General features: G+C 44.5%; 1 protein-coding gene across 1 annotated transcript in view; it reads left to right on the top strand.

The window, feature by feature from the left end:
- LOC308112666 (tetratricopeptide repeat protein 28-like) overlaps window positions 1–19,164 on the top strand; it is a 113,472-nt gene that overhangs the window by 57,199 nt on the left and 37,109 nt on the right. The gene's annotated exons all lie outside the window — the stretch shown is intronic.

Genomic DNA, 19,164 nt, shown 5'->3' with positions numbered 1-19,164 from the left:
CAAAAGATCAGTGTCCGACTAAATAAAAAGCAACACTTCTCCTGTTCACTGTGCACACTTCATAAGGCAGGGTAGTTTGTAAGTGCACTCAGCTGTTGATATTACCTTTCTCGTGAAACCACTGAAAGCAATACGACCACAAAACAAAAGTACCTGCTTCCTTGCCTCCCATTGCGCTGGACTGAGACGTGGAGCCGGCCATAGTCCTGCAGCATGTCCAGCCCGCTGTGCCTTAATGACACGCAGGCCCTCCTCGGCCCACTGGTTCAGAACTGCTTTACAGCAGCTCGCTTAGCCATGAATCATGAGAGATGGACGGCAGGCATCAGCCAATGGGCCATGACCAGAGCTGGAGAGCAAGGATGGTGTGTATGTGGTCCTGTGCATGCACATGTGTGTGTGTATGCTTTAATGGGCACACACATCTGCTTACCCATACTCCAGTGTCATGTGTATATGTCATGTCATGCTTATATGAATGTTTGTCTTGGAAGATTTCAGTCAAAACATATTTTAGACACATTTTTGTCAAATGTGTAGGAATGTACAAGCTGAGAGGTTTTTCAGCCTGACGGTTGTGTTTGAGTCGCCGCTGAGATTTGCACAGGTTGCAGTGTAATGCTGTTTGTACCGAGTTGTGCTACACAGCAGACCATTGACCCTGAACATGGAGCTCTTTGTGTGCATGCACAGCAGAGTCAAGGTTCATAAACATGTACCCCCCCCCCCCCCCCCCCCCCCCCCCGTGTGCGTGTCGATGTATGCAAACCTGTGTGTTTGCAGTGTACATTTGCTGCATTCGAGGTGACGCAGCTTTGTGTCTCCCCCAGTGGAGCATTTGGAAGGCTGTCAGAGAGATGAATGACTGCCGTTATATCGACTACTGCTCTCTGCCACCTCCTCCCTCTCGCTCTCGTCGGCTCCCCGTGCTGGTTCTCCTTCCCTCCACCCTTCTACACCAGTTTCACTTCTCTCATTATTTTCCCTTACAATTCATTGCTTACGCACACCTCGTTTACCTTATTTTCTTTATCTTCTTTCCCTTCTCATTTCCTGTTTGTTTCATTCTTTTCCCATTTGGATAGAGTCACAGACCTTGTCACCATATTTTGCAGTAGTTTATTATTGGCCATTATTGGCTTAGCATTTTAAAGCAACTATGCAAAGCTAAATCTGCAAAGGCTTCTTGATTCACTGATTAAAGTATCAATAGACAACCGACACAAACCCTGCTGCTAATACGACTCTAAAAGGACCTTAATCTAAACACGACTGGGCTTTGTGTTGATTGAACTGTCCATAGTAGGGAAGTTGAGTAATTTGTCTTGAATATTACACCATGTCTATCTTTCTCTTCCCTTGCTGCTCGAATCAATTGCAATACAGAGGGATAGATTAGATAACAAATAAGCAGTGACATGGTCACATGAGGCTCCTTTGCTTTCTGATACTGTGTTGTGATGCAGTTTATGATTATAGATGACAGCCAGCAGACGCACACACAGATAGTGCTCATCACTGGGCGGCTCCTTGGGGTTTCCACTGTGCCGCAGGACACCGACTGCGCCATAGATATTTTAATCATTAGGAAAATCAAATGTCCGATCATTAATTTTGGCACGAGGATTTGATGTCATGCGACGAGAGGGAAGAGGGATGAAGACGGAATGTGCCAACTCATCTCCTCTCGACAATAGGTGACAATAACAGATGAATCTCGATTAAAGGTGCCAGCCAGTGGAACGTTAGTTCACAGGGCCCTGATTGAAATGAATAGCATGTGAGTCCAGCCAAATGCAGTGTTCCCACCTCCACCCTCCAGCGCTTTGAGTGGTCCCACTGTAGCGCTCACTTTCTGGAGAGCTTGCAAGTGGTCCGGAGGGGCTGGGTAATGTGCTGGCTTTCAGTCTGTGTGATTAATTCATTATCTGATCACATCAGTGTAATCCTTATTACAGAGTTGGTGAGGCATTTTCATGTAGATTCTGATTACTGCCATCAGGGCAATCTGAGGGTTATTCACTAGTGACAAAAGAAAGTGCATCAGGGTCCAGACTCGTCACAGACCTCCCAGTTAAACCTGGCATCGCCTCCTCCTCCTCTTTCTCCTCCTCCTCCTCCTCCTCCTCCTCCTCCTCCTCCTCCTCCTTGCCTTAGGCCTCAGTCCAGCCCAGCCCACATCCAGCCTGGCCAGAGAGCCATTTAAAGCTCTGGAACTGCATCCCTTTCTCCATCCCGATCGATAGTGAAGCTGTCAGCAAGACGAATGGAGGCTTTAGGAAGTCCATTTTAATGAAGGAGAAGGAGCAGAGGAAAGAGAGGTACTGGGAAAAAAAGGTGGGGGCAGAAGGTAGTTATAAAGGGGAGGAGGATAAGAGAGAGAGAAGGGGAGGAGAGAGGCAGGGCCAAGATGTGTGTGTGTGTGTTGATTGAAGGTGTGTGTAAAATTATGTGTGTACTGTGTAATACTGTCCACAGTGACAAGGGTTGGGGAGGGGCGAATGGGGTTGATTTAGCTACAGTAAGACCTATTTCTAGCCCAGCAGTGTGAAATGGCTCCTTGGCTACAGCAGCTTGTAAAGCAAAGGCCAACACAGAAACCTATATTAGTGGACTGAGGGGATTTTATCTGGCCAGCACACCCGACACCACATCAAGTCCTCTGGCTCGTGAATCATGTCGGCGGCTCTGTGGTGAAGAGACGTTGTTGTGATAAGGGAGAGCTACACATCCAACACAACTCCCTCCGCAACTGCCCTCTTCCGATACACTCGCTTGCGTCAACAGTTTTATGTACATTTGCATTTAGAAGATGTCCTCCAGTGCCGAGATTTAACATAGATTTTTGGTAATGTTGTAGGTTGTTTGTATTCAGCCTGTTTACGTGGCATTGCGAGGTGATACGATTTGTCTCATGTCAATATGCAAAAAAGGCTGCATGCTAATTGATGATTAGGAGTTGAGGTCAGAGGTTCGTCACAGCCGCTGCTGTGGACCAACTATTTCCTCTGGGTTGCTGCCCAGACGAGATTGTTGGTCTGGAGCAATTACTGGCCCTGATTAGTCGGCACGCCTGTGGAAATGATTGTCAATTTATGCATATCAACAAATACCTGCTCGAGTTTGTTCGTGTGCCCAGTAACCTGAAAAAAATAAAAAATGCCACTGACATCCACCGACTGCTAATACATACCAATGCAATGAAAACAACACATGTAAGTTCCTATGATGCAGTGTTTTTTGTTCTCCATTCCCCTCGTGGTATCCCTGGAACTGGATGAATTGTAAAGAAATGCCCCCTCCTCCACACTCCTTCTTTGCCTTCCTCAGATCTTTTAAGAGTGAAGCCAAAGATAGAAATCAGATTAGTCCTAACTGCTCAGCCATCTGTAAAGTAGAGATGAGCTTGTCCTCAGAGATAAGGTGAAATTCAGATGGTGGAGTTTTGGACCAGTCCATCTGTGTTTGGGGAACCGTTTCTGTACTACAAGGGGATGAGGGGTCTTCCACAGAGGAGAGAGGGGAGCGCCGATCCGAGCGTTTGATGTTTGCATTATATATAGCTGCAGCACGCACGGGGATGTAGGAGACGGCATTTTTGCGGAGTGAAGAAATGGTCTTTTGCAAGCCTGTGACATCATGCCAAAGACGGGGATTATAGCTCCTCAGTTTGGCTGGGCTCACGCCTTCTAACATCTCGTATACACCGAGATGCGCCCTCTTCCTCACTTTGTGTCTGTACACTCTCATCTTTAGCTTTTGTCCCGAGTTACAGCCGTGTCAGCATTCTTGTCCTTGTGGCACAGTATCCAGTCCTTCCTCTGTCTCTCTTGGACCGGAGCCCTGTGTCTGAATGAGGTGGAATGTGTCTTTGTGGAAAGCCCTCAGAGAAAGCAATAAACTGGAGAGAAAATACGAGGCCCCGAGTGAGTGAAATGAAAGTACTCCATCTTAGGAGGGGACGGAGGCCTACGGGTTCTGCTTATACTTGACCTTGCAGCACACACAGTATGGTCTCTAAATAACAGTAAAGACGGGGCCTAACTGGCTACACATCAACTTCAGATAGAGATTGTGAACGTGCTTTTTCCAAATACAGAAAAAGTCCAAGAGAAATCAAGGTTGTAAAATATTCAAGAGCGGGGCCTGAGGAAAGAACTGCTGTGGTTCATATTATCGTAGCCTCACTTAGTTTTGGAAGATAGCTGTTCCTGGTGCTCTTTGCAGAATCAAATGTAAGACACCTCTGTGGGTAAATTACTGTTTAAAGGAGACATATCATGCTTTTAAATCCTTCCTTTTTACATATAAATCATACAGTTGTGGTCTATATAAAGTGGAACTTCAATGCTTGGGTCTGAATTCCTCATTATTAGAGCTCCACAGGCCCCTTTTCTACCCCTTTTCTGATGTGCTTCTGAGAGCAACTCGTTTTGGGGCGGTCTCTTCAAATGCAAATGAGACACTTCACACCCCGCCTCCTCTCCAGGTTGCAGAGGTGACACTCGGTTCAACGTCACCCTGTTCGGCCATCTTTGTAGTTTGATAGAACAGATACAATTATCTAGCGGCGCAGAAACTTTATATTCACACATTATTTACAAAATGTCAACAACGGAAGATTTGTCCATCCAGCCATACATGTTGGAGCCAGAGTCGGACCCGGCTGAGCGAGATGAAAATGACGATGATGCACCTGAAGAACAACGTCTTCATATGGATGTAACGCAATGGTGTGTTACTATATTTACACTAACTTCTCCATCCATGCCCACTACTACAATACTGCCTGTATTACAACGACTATTTAACACAGAAGTTACATTATAATCTAAAACGAGCACACAGCGCTAACATATGAAGACGGTGCAACTGCTAATGCTAACAAAACAATGACAGGGACGTCTTATCATCACACTTTTTAGCGTTATATACAGCTTACCGAAGTGCTCTGTTCGTCGTCTCCATAGATAGAAGGAACTGACCGCTCAATCAGACCAAGTCTTTCGGCAAATCCTTCTTTATACTGGCGGAGGTTGCTGAAGCAGTCATTCTTGAAGTGATTCGCGCACACAAAAATGACCTTACCCACAGATGTGGGTACATTTCTGTGAAAAATAAAACTCAACCAGGCACTTCGAAAAGGTTCTGATGCTGGGAGATGGTTGTAACGAAGCTTGTGAGTTACTACATCCAACAACCGAACATTTCGACTTATCCTCTCGTAACTTCGGTTGGACTACAAAATCGCAGCGAGAAACAAAAATGGCGGATTGCTCGAAGTGTCGATGTCCTAATTTGGCAGTTCCGCTGAGAATACTGTGACGTCATTGTTCAAAAAACGTAATAGAGAATAGAAAAATCGAAACCGATCGCAAAATATGACCAAAACAGAATATAAAGATATCAACGGAGCACCTGAAGAGACTACTTTGAACTTTTCTGTACTTCTAAACACTCTAATTATACAACAAAATGCATTTAAGGGCTAAAAAAGTGGATTTAGCATGATATGTCCCCTTTAAGTAACAATACAACCAACATGTAACTCTGATTACCTCCCTTTTGATCAAGTTTTGATTATTCACGTATGCTGTGACAGGTAGTGCTCGAGATATTGATGTGTTGTTTTTGATATAGTCCATTTCCTTTGTTTTTCCTTGACTGCATTAGCATTTTGATCGTCCCTGACTAGTGTGAGCGGCTCAAACGACCAGCATCCTCCAGTTTTACGATATTTTACTCAAGAGAGAAGCCCGGGTGTAGAAAGTACACTCATGGCTCGCTGCTGCTCGTAAAGCTCATGATACTTATTCAAGGTGACTGAAATGAGCGACGAGCATTGTTCTAAGGTGAATTCAGGCATTGTTGAGCTATTCCAGGGAGCTGATTGAATAGGAAATGTAAAAAAAAATCAAGCAAGAAACATAGAGTGTTAAAAAGTGAGGAAGACGTGCTGTTACCACACTCAGTGGAAATTACACCCTTGACAACAGAAGCGATTCTTAGTTTTATAATTTTCCTCCAAATTGGTCATAATTGGCTCATATTGTGTTTGATATCAAACTTGATTTTACGGGCTGCACACAGCTGCTTGTGTCTATTATGCCATGTGATTGTGAAGTGGTTTGCCGTTTTGTGTGTGTGTGCATGTGTGTGTCTGTGTGTAATGAGCTGGGCATCTGTGAATATGTGCACGGGCACGTTTTTGACTTCATCGCCATTCAGAGAGGCTTAGCGTGATTAGAGTAGTGTGATCCTCTGAAGAGTTAATGATGAGAGAAGCAGTAGCTCCACAGAGGCCAATCACACAGCAGCCTCTGACAGCATGCGGAGGCTTATCTTGCTGCATGTATTGTGCGTGTCTTTGACTGTGTTTGTGTGTGTATGTGTGCGCATCGCATGGGTTTCAATGCGTGGGAACATATATGATGGGATTCAGCTATCATTTCTCACATGATAGTGTATGTTATCATCCACCCTGAACACCATTAGAATATGCATGGCTCCTTTGTCTCACTGTTTGACATTTGGGAGTTTATGGACGCGCAAAGTAGAATCCATAATCATATAGCTTCATTATGCTCATGTCAGAAAGACCCAGCAGAGGCGAGGCTTTAGGTACCTCCGGGTCTAGTTCAGGGCTGCGCAGCACGCCGAGGAAGGCCGATGGCGGCTTCCCCCTCCTTCTACTCCACGGACCTGACTGACAAGCTTAATGACACTGTCGGGGTTACAGCATGTCTCCAACTCATTTTCGAATGTGATTGAAGTTCGCAGTGGGTAGCTTTTCATCAGTATTGAGCAGACAAAAGGGACCTTTCCAGCGTTGTCTTAGTATGCGTGTGCAGTTTGTGTGTTTGCACATGTACGCCTGCAGCACAGAAGTGATGCGCAAGAGAAAAATCACTTTATGGTTGTTATCCGGGCCGCGCAGGAGTCTCACGTTCCCAGAGATGATGAGTTTTGTATGGGCTCGTCTCTAGTGTGTACTCCACGTGTTTATTGCAGGCCATATACACAAGACTGTGTTCAGGCAGACACTGAAGAGTGGATACAGCACAAATAAGATTTTATGACTGGGTCAGTGTGTCATTAAATCAAGTTGCCTTTGTTTAGTTCACTAAAATTTACAAGACTTCTAACAAGAGCAAGGATTGTCAGGATTGGATGAATATAGGAGCAATAAATTATATGAACTTTAAGAAGCTGGGTCTTTTTTTTTTTTTTTTTCCTTCTTTCTCCAGTGAAGCTGTGGGTGCATGGGTTGTACAGCTCAGCAGCCTTTTGTTAGGCTCTGGTTACAGCCCACCTTACTGTAGGTCCAAACCATTCTTTGCTGCAGATGTGGGATGAGTCATGTAATAGTTGTTGGTGTTGGCTCAGTTGTACCTCGAACGTCCTCCTCCTTCCCACCCCTTCTTTTTCATTTCCACCCCTTTCCTTGCTGCCTTTTTCTTGCATCCTCTTAACCAGTCAACTCGCTTTTGTCAGGCAGCAGTTTGGCATGCGTCGCTGCTGTGACGCCTGCATCCTGTCACCTGACGGCAGCGCAGAAGTGGCCCGTTATTGTTCCGTCACTCCTGTGTGAAGTAGCCAATCTACCACAGATAAAAATCCACTTTGCTTGAAGACACACTGGTGTTCTTCCTATCATTTTTGCCCTCGGCGAAGAGTAGAGTTTGACGGGTGCTTATGTGGCTGCTTTGAGTCAGCTGATACTCAGCTGTTGGCCAATGTACACGCCCCCCCCCCCCCCCGCCTGGAGCGCTGCCTTTTAGCCTTAGCTTGTCCTCAGAGGGGGGAAAGTTTAACAGAGCCAAGTGTTCCTCCTCCTCCTGCTTTGGCAAATCCTCGTTCTTACATTGCGTGACCTGAACACAACAGACATTCCAGAAAAATCAGGCCTCCAAATTCCAACACAGTCCCTGCAGAGTGTTTGGTAAACATAACCCCCCCCCCCCCCCCCCTTTCTGTCTCTTTCGAGCTCTGCCTCCTTATTCCCTCAACATTTCTATTCCCAGAAATTTCCTCCGTGTATTTTTCTTCATTAGGATTTGTTGCTCTTTTTTTCTTTTTTCTCTTAAGGCTTTTATTAATGCAGCAGAGACAGCTGTGAGTTTGTGTGTGGGAGTTTCCCTTTTTTTTTTTTTTTGTTTGGGTGTTTCTTTTGGGCGCATGTCTCGTTTGAGGAGCAGAAATAAGCTCTAAGCAAACCTGCATCTCTGGTGGCTCAGCTGAGATGCCAACTTAATTTGTGGCTGAAGGGCTGTAACAAAAGCCAATCGCCCTTCCACTCCAGCGTCTATTCTGCCAGAGGGGAGAGATACAATCAGGGCCCCTGCTAGCAACTATTTACCCTTTCTGTCAATCAGAGTCCCGTGGCGTGTGCTCACAGCTGGAGGCATCACTGGCAGGTGGCCCAGCATCACCCGGGAAAAACATGCCTTAAAAGTCGCGATTATTTCCAGACCGTCCCTTCCTGTCTCATCCCTGCCACACGCCACACGCCACACCCACAACACAGCCTTCATCTTTTCAGTCTGTCAGACTGCTTCTCAGACTCCAGATCACCCACAAATTAGTGGCATCAGTGGAGCTTTGCCGTTCTGTCCAGGGAAATTTTGGACTTAAGGAAACTAATTAGGCAATTCTGGGTTTGATCCCCCTGCCTTTACACACACATTCGCAGTAGAAATGCCGTCGCCTCCGGTGGAACGCGTCTTTCTCGTGGGACATAGAAAGGAATCTTCATGGGATTCTGTTTCCATCAAGATGCACTAAGAGAGCTTACCATTCTCATTGTCTCAAATCGCCTCAGAATTGGGAGGTCGTGCATGCACACATGTATTTTGAGCAAAATGTAATATGTGTGCATTACGGCCCTGTTATAAAATCTTTTTTTTTATTTCAGTCTTTATCGGGCACACCAGTTCTGTCCACCTGCAGCTAAAGCAAAGAGTCCAGCCGTGCTGAAAAACATGCAGTTAGTCTGCTGCAGCGCTCTGTGGAGCGGCGAGGTGCGAAGGCTCTCTGGTAGGGATCCCCAAGTCGTTTGATCCTACTGAGCGCTGGTGCCGCTGAAGCTGTGTTCTGCAGGCTGCCCAGCCTGCCCAGGACACTGTAGCCACCCTCACCAGGCTTGTAATTACATTTGAGGAATAAAGGCACAGTGGGAGGAAGGGATTTAAATGGTCTATGTGCTGGACTGGAGGTAGAACAAGGCCCTTTCACTTTCTCAGCTACTTGTCATTGTTGATATATTTCCATAGTCTTGCACAGTATGATGACATACAGTAAGATTATTTTGATTGATAGTCTTTTGGGGGTTTTTTTGGACAATGGATCAAACTGGACTAAGTGCTAAGCTGCAGAGTGTCAGGCCAATAGGACACCAGCTACACAGTGACATGATTGCTCCACTGATTTTAAATTGACATTGCTTCTAAAGTTGTGGCACAGTTGAACGTTTCTCTTCCAATACCCAGCTTGGTCGACGCCACGTGTGGAAACTGAATCCCATGTTTCTATAGTGTGTCTGTAAGTATAGTCCATTTCCCATCCTTAGATAATCATCCTCAGTTTCATCAGAGGTGCAGTAAAGACTTCACCTCCTCACTTCAAAATGAAATCTGTGTTTTGGCCGCTTGGTAGAAGAAATCCAACACTACATCTGACACAAGCAACATGATTCCCGACAGAATAAACCCCAGTAGTTTTTATATTGTCTGTCAGGATTATCACAGGGTCATTCCTGAAAAAACACACCGTTTTGTTTCCTGTGACATGTTCAAAGTAAATTACCTGCTGATTATCAGCTTTCATTGTCTTGCTGTGCAGATAGCTGTTTGGGTTTATCAGAGCTTTATTGTTAACAGTGGCTGCTGGAAACAAGATTGAACAGATAAAAAAAAAAAACTAAATAAATACAACTGTGTTTTCCACTGTGTGTAATCCATTTCACAGTCACTTGATCCTCTGGTTTTATGAAAAATACGGATTAGTGGAGGTTTTTGTATCTTTAAATTAGGATGTTTACCTTTTTTCTAGTAAAGTATAAAAGCTGTGATGGGTGTCTCCAAATAATCATTTACGTTCTTGCCTCATAATAACTCACGATTAAAGACAAACCACTGAGAGACTTGAGCCTTCTGCTCTGTAGTAGTTTATTATGTTAACCAGGAGCTGGGGAAACAACAGAACCTCTGTTTCAACCCCATGGACTCTGCAGACAAGACCGAGGTGGGAATAGTCCTTCCTGAGAATGCATATCGATTTTGACTTCGCAGACACATTTTAGAATCCACTTAAATCGAAGAAGAAACAACTAAAAAGGTCGCATGAGGCAACTGATGCAAAGAGCTGATTAAGCCAACTCATCAGCACTTTTCTTGATTTCAGTCCACTCTTTTTACTGCTTCCAACAGTGATCTGCCTATGATTCACAGCTGGGTAATAGTTAAAAATAAAAGACTTGAAAGAGGCCATGCACCATTCTATTTCACAGAAATCTGATGTGGTCAAAAAGCATTAAGCGTGAGTTACCTGCTGTTGCAGATGGATTAGAGGGGAGCTGCACAAAAGCTCTGTCTGCCCTCTCAAAGAGAACAGAGAGGTGCTGGGAGTCTGAACATTTGGTTGTCACTCTTTATTTCTGTCATTGTGTCAGGCTGCACCAGGCGGCAACTCTGGCCAGATCATCGTGATCAGGGTCTTTAGACCTTAACCTGTGCTCTCTTATTTCTCTTCTCTTCTCCTCTTCTCTTCTCTCCTCTCCTCTCCTCTCCTCTCTTGACCGGACAATTGGGATTTTCTTTATCTTTTTTTTTCTTTTTGTGTGCCATTAAAAGACTGAACCAGGCTGTCGTGTATGTCAGGCCTGATTCGTCCAGCTGTGTGGGCTGACAGGGACAGCGCCTCCCATCTCCCGGCCTCCACAACGCCCTTGAATTAGCCCTCGACTTCTTTGTCCTTGGATCGACTGCACGGCATCCCGCTGAATACTCTCAAATGAATGCGTGGGTCTACAAGCCATGCTATATTTGGCACTTTGTCCTTAGACCCGGCAGGAAGCCATAACAACAGCTAATTAGCTTTTAATGGATGGACTTTAAAAGTGATGTTGTATCATCATACTCCACTAACATCGGTGTTTGTTAGTTATTGCACCTGCTTAAAAAAAGAAAGACAAAAAATATTTTTATAGCCAAACGGTTTGTGCGGTTTGGATCATTACCGTAATTTGTGATTACATGCAATAGTGCTGCTGCCCCTCATGCCTGTGAGCACATAAAGATGGAGTTATACACAACATTATACGTTTCTCCCTCTTGTCCCTTGCTCGAGGCATTGCAAAGTGGCAAACCTTGATGTTTACCTCAAACCCCTCCTGGAATGACTTTCAAACACCACTGTGATTTCCCCTTCTGTCACCACAAGGTCTCTCATGAATTGATTCCCTACACCAGCAGGCATCACACAGCTATGCCTGTGGAGATTTGACTTTAGTACAGAAATAAACAGCAGTGCCGTGCAAACCCTTCAAGGCTTTGCTCTGATTTAGAGTACATTAAGATTCATTCACAGTGCCCTGCTCCCCCCGCGTGCCCCTCTTCAATTTCCTCCTCAACCAGACTTTAGATTCCCGAGTTTATATCAGAAGTCAGGAGGGCTGTTTTTGCATTTGAACAATGCTGACATCCTGTCACAAGGGACGGCCACACCGAGGTGGAGGCTGTGGGGGCTGGGAGGCTGAGCAACCGCCCTCCTTCTCTTTTCCTCACTTAACATTTGCCCGTTTCTGTAAACCTTGTTTTGTCTACCATATTGCCAGGGAGAGGGAGCTTGAAATATCAAACCCCCATACCACTTAAAGTGAACAGTCAAATTTTCCACCAACACCAATGGAGACTGTCAGCTCCAATTTGACTCCCTGTCTCTTGTGTTTCCCTCCACTCAGCTGCCTGTTTGCCAGCGACTCTCGCATTATACCCGCAGACAAACACGCATGCACATACCAGAGGATAGAACCTGCGAATCTCCGGGATACATTTGGTGTATTTGTGAATTACTGTTGTGTATCTGCTGAGGGATGTCAGCGGATGCAAACGGGGTCTCTGGAGTAACCACAAATCATCCACCATTTGCTCGGTGCCGCTGTACAAGCGGCTCAACATAAAATAGCATTTTTCACGAGCAGAACTGCGCTGTGGTTTCTCAGTATCATTAGTTGGCCGCATGTGATTCTGCGGGGATATTAGTGTGTCTGAATTCTCGTTTCTGAGAGTACAGTATGTGTGACTGTGTGACTTTGGGCGTGTGTGTGTGTGTGTGTGTGTGTGTGTGTGTGTGTGTGTGTGTGTGTGTGTGTGTGTGTGTGTGTGTGTGTGTGTGTGTGTGTGTGTGTGTGTGTGTGTGTGTGTGTGTGTGTGTGTGTGTGTGTGTGTGTGTGTGTGTGTGTGTGTGTGTCTCCACAGCAGACAGTCTGACAGAGAGAGTAGTCGCTGTAAGGAGTGCTCTTACCCGTCGCTTGACCTTTAGTGACAATCAATCCTTTGTGAACGTGTCCTGTGAAGGCTAAAGGAATTACCAAGGTACAGGCCCTCTGGCGTCATTTATCTACAAGTGGGAGGTTATACAGGTCAGGGAGAAACAAGTGGCTCTACTGATATCTCATCACTTTTAACCGATCAGGTTAGTGCTGATGATTAGCAAAATTGGTTAACAGCCGCTAAACTATGGTGTCTGCATTTATGTTCTTCTGATACGAACCAACAACAACAAAAAACTTTGACTTGAGTGCCTTTGCAGAGGTCTGGTACATCTTAGGACATTACATGTTCTTTGTTAACTCCAAAGCCTGGAAACGGCACAGTTGTGACTTTCATGGATTTTATTTCAAAACTTGGGAAGACGATGAGAAACAAGTCTGTGTTTTGTCTTCAAAAGACACAGCAATGAATTCAGCATGGACAATGTTGAGCTTATCAGCCACAGCGGGTGACTTAATAGGATGTGTGTACATGTTTCACTTGTGTGTGTGTGTGTGTGTGGGGGGGGGGATTCTTAAGACCAGCATCCCTGTAATGTATATCATTAAATTTCAGTCAAAAGTCGTGGAAGGATTAGGCAAGTCGGGGTTATGGTTTGGGTAAATCTCCAGGAAATGAATGCAAGTCAATGTAATGTCCTCTGAGGGGATGGAAACACAGCTGTGTGTGCGCCTGTGCATGTGTGTGTCCATGTTTGCTTGTAAGCGTGTGTGAAAGAGAGCAATCAGGCACAGCTGTACCTGCCCTTGCATGGAGGAGCACAGCATTCGCCTGCTTAAAAAAGCAGAAGGTTTTGATATGGCAGAGAGGCAGTCATTTGGCTGATCTAATGGTGGCTCCCATAGGGTCCATATCTGTGTGCAAACACCGAGCGAGAAAAGAGAATGGAGTATACACCCATAAAACCGGCTGAATATTTTATCATAACCATCCCCGCCCCCAGCCGCAACACCGACTTCACCAGCATGGCTCTTCCACGTTCCCCCGCTCCCCCCTCTGATTTATGCAGACAATCACATACATGTTTCTTTGCACATGCAGAAAACAACATGTGCCTTTTCCAAAACATCCTTCAAGTTTCTTTGAGCGGGCCTCTGACTGGTGCCTTCCATCTGTTCCCACTTTATTACAGTTGAGATGTTTCCTTTTTTTTGTCAAAACGCATCTCTGCAGGTGAATTCAGATCTAAAGACATCCTCACCCTGGGGATGTCTCCAGCTTTCTCTTCTCCTCTTCTCTCATCCTTCAAACACAATCTCTCCTGTAGCCTTTTATCTGCCCCCCCCCCCCCCCCCCCCCCCCCTCTCTCCCACTCTGCACGTCACCTCCCCGCGCCCCGCTCCCTCCAGCGTGTGGTTCTGTTCCCTGCCAGCCAGCTCCTGTTGCTGCCTGAGCCCAGCTCGTTAAGGGAAACACTGGAGCATGGTCCTACTCACCTTCCCTCTGCACTGCCTTTTAATTAGACAGCTGTTTGTGTGTGTGTGTGTGTGTGTGTGTGTGTGTGTGTGTGTGTGTGTGTGTGTGTGTGTGTGTGTGTGTGTGTGTGTGTGTGTGTGTGTGTGTGTGTGTGTGTGTGTGTGTGTGTGCCATTAAATCCACTTAGGTGTCGGTACATATTTTTAGTAAATCCTTTTATAGTCACTGGAATCATCTTTTTAGAATGATTGGTACTCATGTAATTTCTTTGTTCTTTCAGGGAGGGAAAGCGGTACACACTAAGCAGTGTGCTTTTTATCAATTAGATATTTACTTACTTGGCTAAAGCATCTGAAACCTGTATTTATTCTCTTGCTTTGCCGTTTTTAATTATTGCTGCAGCTGCCGCAAATATTTGGACATGTGGGGTCTTCGCAAGTTGTTCTGCTCTAATTGAATAGATTAAAGAAATGCAAAATGTTATTAGCATGTAACCTTTTCATAAGTTGACAGAAGAAAATGAATACTTGACTGTTTACAGAAGGAAATGTCAGATTGAACACTATGTACCATGTGCACACATACGTCTGGATCTGCTCAGAGGTAATCAAAATTAGACATTGCAATATGTTAATTCTACAACAGGAGTAACCGAATTTTGTCGGGATTGAAGTGGAAACAGATATGCAGATACGCAGCAATGTGGATGTTGGCAGTAAAAAAGGAACATAATCTTCTGCTAATTAATTAATTAATTAGTTAATTACAAAATGCCTGTTTTTCTTTGTTTTTCAATGTTTCCACGTTCCTTATATTTTTGACCTCGGCGCCTGTGGATTTTGAGTCTTGAATATTTGTGTTTCTGCCATGTTAATTACTCCATTGGACGGCACGCCAGGTTTATGGCGCAGTGCGTGAATCGGTAGAGTGAAGAACGAGGTTGTTCCCACCTCTGTGGTAATGGAATCAAACCTGCTCTCGGTCCCCGGGTGCCAAGCGAGAGCGGCTCCTCTCCTCTTCCACATAATCCCATTAACAGCACTTTACCGAAGTAGCTGCCGCCCTGCTCGCCTGCAGCACATGCTGTTTGGACAGAGGGCAAACTGTGGGCTCTTTAACACCTTACACCTCCGAAACTCGACTGTCTTTTTCACCGTCTCCCCCCCACGCCAACTTATATAACCTTTCCCTTCAGTTCTGATTAAAAATCAGATCAGATTATTTATTTATTTATGTATTTATTTTTATTTTTATTTTTATTTTTATTTTTATTTTTATTTTAAATTTTTATTTTTATTTTTATTTTTATTTATTTATTTATTTATTTATTTATTTATCTATTTATTTATTTATTTATTTATTTATTTATTTAATTATTTATTTATTTATTTATTTATTTATTTATTTAATTTTGATGTCAGCATCTTACCTTGGGTAGGACTAGGTTGTAGGTTTGCATTTACTTTCACTCACTCATCCACCCTTCATACAGGTGCTTCTCTTCTTTTTTTTTAAATCCATTGTATTTAAATAGAGTACAGTTTGAACATGCACAAGCTGAATATATTATTGGAGCATACCAAAAGAAAATAGGGCTGGAAAGGGGGGGGGGATTTCCTTTTAAGCTCAGTTAAGAGAACATGCAAACTTCACACTGGGAGGCTCCCAAGAATAGAATTGAACTGGTGGTGTTCTCATTGTGAGTCAGGATGCTAACCACTGCACCACCCTGTTTCATTCACACGAGAAATAATGAATTAGCTCTGTTTGCCTAAATTAAGAACATGTATTTTCGCTTTTTTTCTGATTCAACCAAATGAAGAAAAATCTAGAGCAGACATCATCAAGGTTATGTTTCATGTTTACTGAAGAATTAGGAGTCGTTTTTGAATTTACATCAACTCAGATGTTGTGGGAGTAAAAAGAACAGTATCACAATTGAATGAGATCTATATGGTGATTTTATTTTATATTTTCAAATTATAGTAATCATGCACAAACTCTATAAATCAATACTTACCAGTGCTAACCCACTTTTGTAAATCATAAAACACTGGAGGAAAGTCATTCTGGATTATTAGCATCGTGCTTCTCCGAGCAAGCAAGAGCATCAAGTGCAATTATGAGGCATCGCTGTAACTTCAACTATTTAATAATGTGTCTTTCTCATACAGAAAAACATATATTGTTCATTTAGGTCTTTTCTTCTAATGAAAAACTCACATGGGTTGTAGAGCCAATCTCATAGTTAACGGTTCGATAATCTCGCCCTGTTCATCAGTCAAAGCTTCCTTGAGCAAGAAAGACACTGAACCCAGAATTGCTCCCCAAGGAGGTCGAACACCTTGCACTGCACCCGTCAACATTGGTGTGTGTGAAAGTGTGTGTGAGAATATGACTCAGAGTGTAAAGCCCTTTGAGATTGCTGAAGCCGTGAAAATGCGCCATATAAATGAAACCATTTACCATTTTATTCTTGTGTGAATGACTCCCTTCTGTCAGCCTTGAATCTGTGAATCAGTGAAGGACTCGATCCAAATAGACCGTAACCAGTCAGCGCACTTGAAGAGGCAAATGATTTGCTTTTGTGCGGTTGATGTCAGGGTAGTAGACGCTTGTTTACAGTCTTGCTCATGCCGTTGTTTGTCTATTTTTGTTTGCCCAGAAGGAGGTCGCACACCTGTGTTTATGATCATAGTAGTGGTAGTGTCTTCAGTGAAGCCGGCCCTAATCCAGCCATTTCAATCTCCATGACAACTGGGCTTGTCCCATAAGCTCTGCCAGTCGGCGATGATAGCCTTGGTTGTTTGGAGTATGTCAGACCTCACAGTCCATCGTGAAAAAGGGAGGATTTTCAAAGACACAGCTGCAAGGCGAGGCATAACCACATAGCTCAACGCAGCAGTGAAGTGGTGGGCAGCGCTCTTCTGTTCCAGGCTAAGAAACAAAACACACACCCGGGGCTTAGAGTCACAGAACTCACATACCACCAGGCCGAGCCATCAAGAGCAGCCTTGCTGCATGACATCGGGGGCTAATTATGCTAAGTAAAATGCATTACGCCGAGCATGTGTTCTGAAAGTAGCCATTCCTCTGCTGCGCGACAGAATATAAACATACTTAGTAGTGGAGACTGATAGAGGAGAGTCACAGAGAAATCCTAGACCACTGTAACTGTCAGTGAAGAGAAATGGAATAATGTTTTTGGAGCCGTGCATTTCTGATTAACATGTCACCTCGGCCCTCCTCCTGCTGTCTCACTTCTCCCAGGCTGAACTAGTTTACCTTTCATTAGGAAACCCTTGGTGCAAAATGTGTTTGCTGATAAGAGCTGGCGGTTTATCAACAGTTTATAAAGGACGGTGTTGGGATTAATCAAATCAGCACACATCCGCAGAAGAGGCCGAACTCTGTAAACACAATCAGATCTGCCTCTGCAGACTATTTGAGAGAAGTGGAGGAGAGAGAGAATGGAGAAGCAGAGGAGATAAGTGCAGAAGAGAAATGAAATCAAATTAAAATGAAGTCAATTTTGCAGAAATTGACTTTTTTTTTTTTTTTTTTTTTTTTTTAACAGCATTTTTTTCTTCTTCTTTTTTATACTTTCTCCAAAAGGAAATGTCATCTTGTGATATTGGATGAGGAGTCAGAATGAGCAGTGGCTGGGAGGGACTGCAGTCAGAAGTGGAGCGATACATATGGCCCCAGTGTCTGTCCCCGAGCCAAACACAGTGCATCCTCTGTAACTGGCGAGGCTGGCTCCTCATTATCTGCCTATCTTGGCTTCCATCTGCGAAGAAAATGCAGCGTTGCAGTCTCACTTTAGAGGGACACTGATCACAAGTGCAACTCATCACAACTGGGGAAAGATTGTTCTCTCCCTCTCGCGTTCTCCCCTCCGTCTCCCACTGTGCTCGGTTGAAGGCAGTCAGAGATGAGGAATCCTCTGTTTTCTGCACAGAAAAGTGGAAGTTTGAGTCGGAGAGATGGAGCGGAGCTTCAAAAGGCACATGTAATTGAGCAGCTCTAGATAGGCTATCTGGGAACATGAAACAGCAACAGTTGTGACGGAGGGTAATTGCCTCCCCGGGCTCGTATAATGCCTTGTCGAGTCTTTAAACTTGAGCAAACTGCTGGAAGTCCTTATGTCAGCAGGTAATTGGTTCCAGGCATCAGCAGCTATGTGAAATGAAGGAGGGATAGGTTGGTGGGGTGTATGAGTGCATCCAGAAAAAGAATATGTGAAAGATTCAAAGAAAAATGTTTGTCTTAATAAGCCTTTATAAGAGAATCCAGTTGTATTGATTTTTTTATTTTTTTTTCTCAACGCTGTGCTTTGCTTTTCATTTATTCGGAGAACTTCACAGTTTTATCAAGCAGAACGCTCAGCAAGTTGGGTCTCTCTGTGGCCTTCACTCTCAGGGTGTCTGTCCTCTCGACTGGCCTGCGTCCAAGACCCTCTCTGGCTGCAGGATGCAGAGTGGGACGTCAGGAAGGAGATGCTTTATTAGCTGCCCCGGCATGATTAATTGAACATCTGCTCACACAAAGACAACTGACCCTTATTCCCAGCTGTTTATCCCTGGCATAAACAGTTAATAAGCCTGCTGTGAATGTGTCACGGGAGGTCAAGACTGTGTGTGTGTGTTGTTTTTTTTTTAAAACTTCTCCATTTCACTGCTATACCTCCCATTTCACAATATTGTTCTGGACGCCACTTGTGAAAATGGTTGATTGTATCAGTGACAAACCTCAAAATGGGGTGTGTGTGTGTGTGTGTGTGTGTGTGTGTGTGTGTGTGTGTGTGTGTGTGTGTGTGTGTGTGTGTGTGTGTGTGTGTGTGTGTGTGTGTGTGTGTGTGTGTGTGTGTGTGTGTGTGTGTGTGTGTGTGTGTGTGTGTGTGTGTGTGTGTGTGTGTTCTCAGTCTGAGAGGTCTTGCCAGCAGTCAGTCAGCCGGGCCCCTGCTGCGATGGTGTGAAGCTAAAACCTCTCTCCTCTCCTTCCTGATTAGCGGTGTCTTTGTTCCGTTGGTGGTGGCACGCCACGAAGCGTGATTGCAGCGGGCAAACTGGCGGCTTTAAAACAAGCCTGCTGCTGTGCTGATCTGCATCACACTCTACCCCCCCTTTTGCTCAGCTACGACAAAATCAAATCAGGTTTTGTTTGTTGTTTGGTCTCTGAGCACTAAGCCTCCTAA

Source organism: Lipophrys pholis, assembly GCF_963383615.2.
Source record: "Lipophrys pholis genome assembly, chromosome: 7".
NCBI classification, from domain to species: domain Eukaryota; kingdom Metazoa; phylum Chordata; class Actinopteri; order Blenniiformes; family Blenniidae; genus Lipophrys; species Lipophrys pholis.
This window is presented reverse-complemented; position numbering and strand designations above follow the sequence as displayed.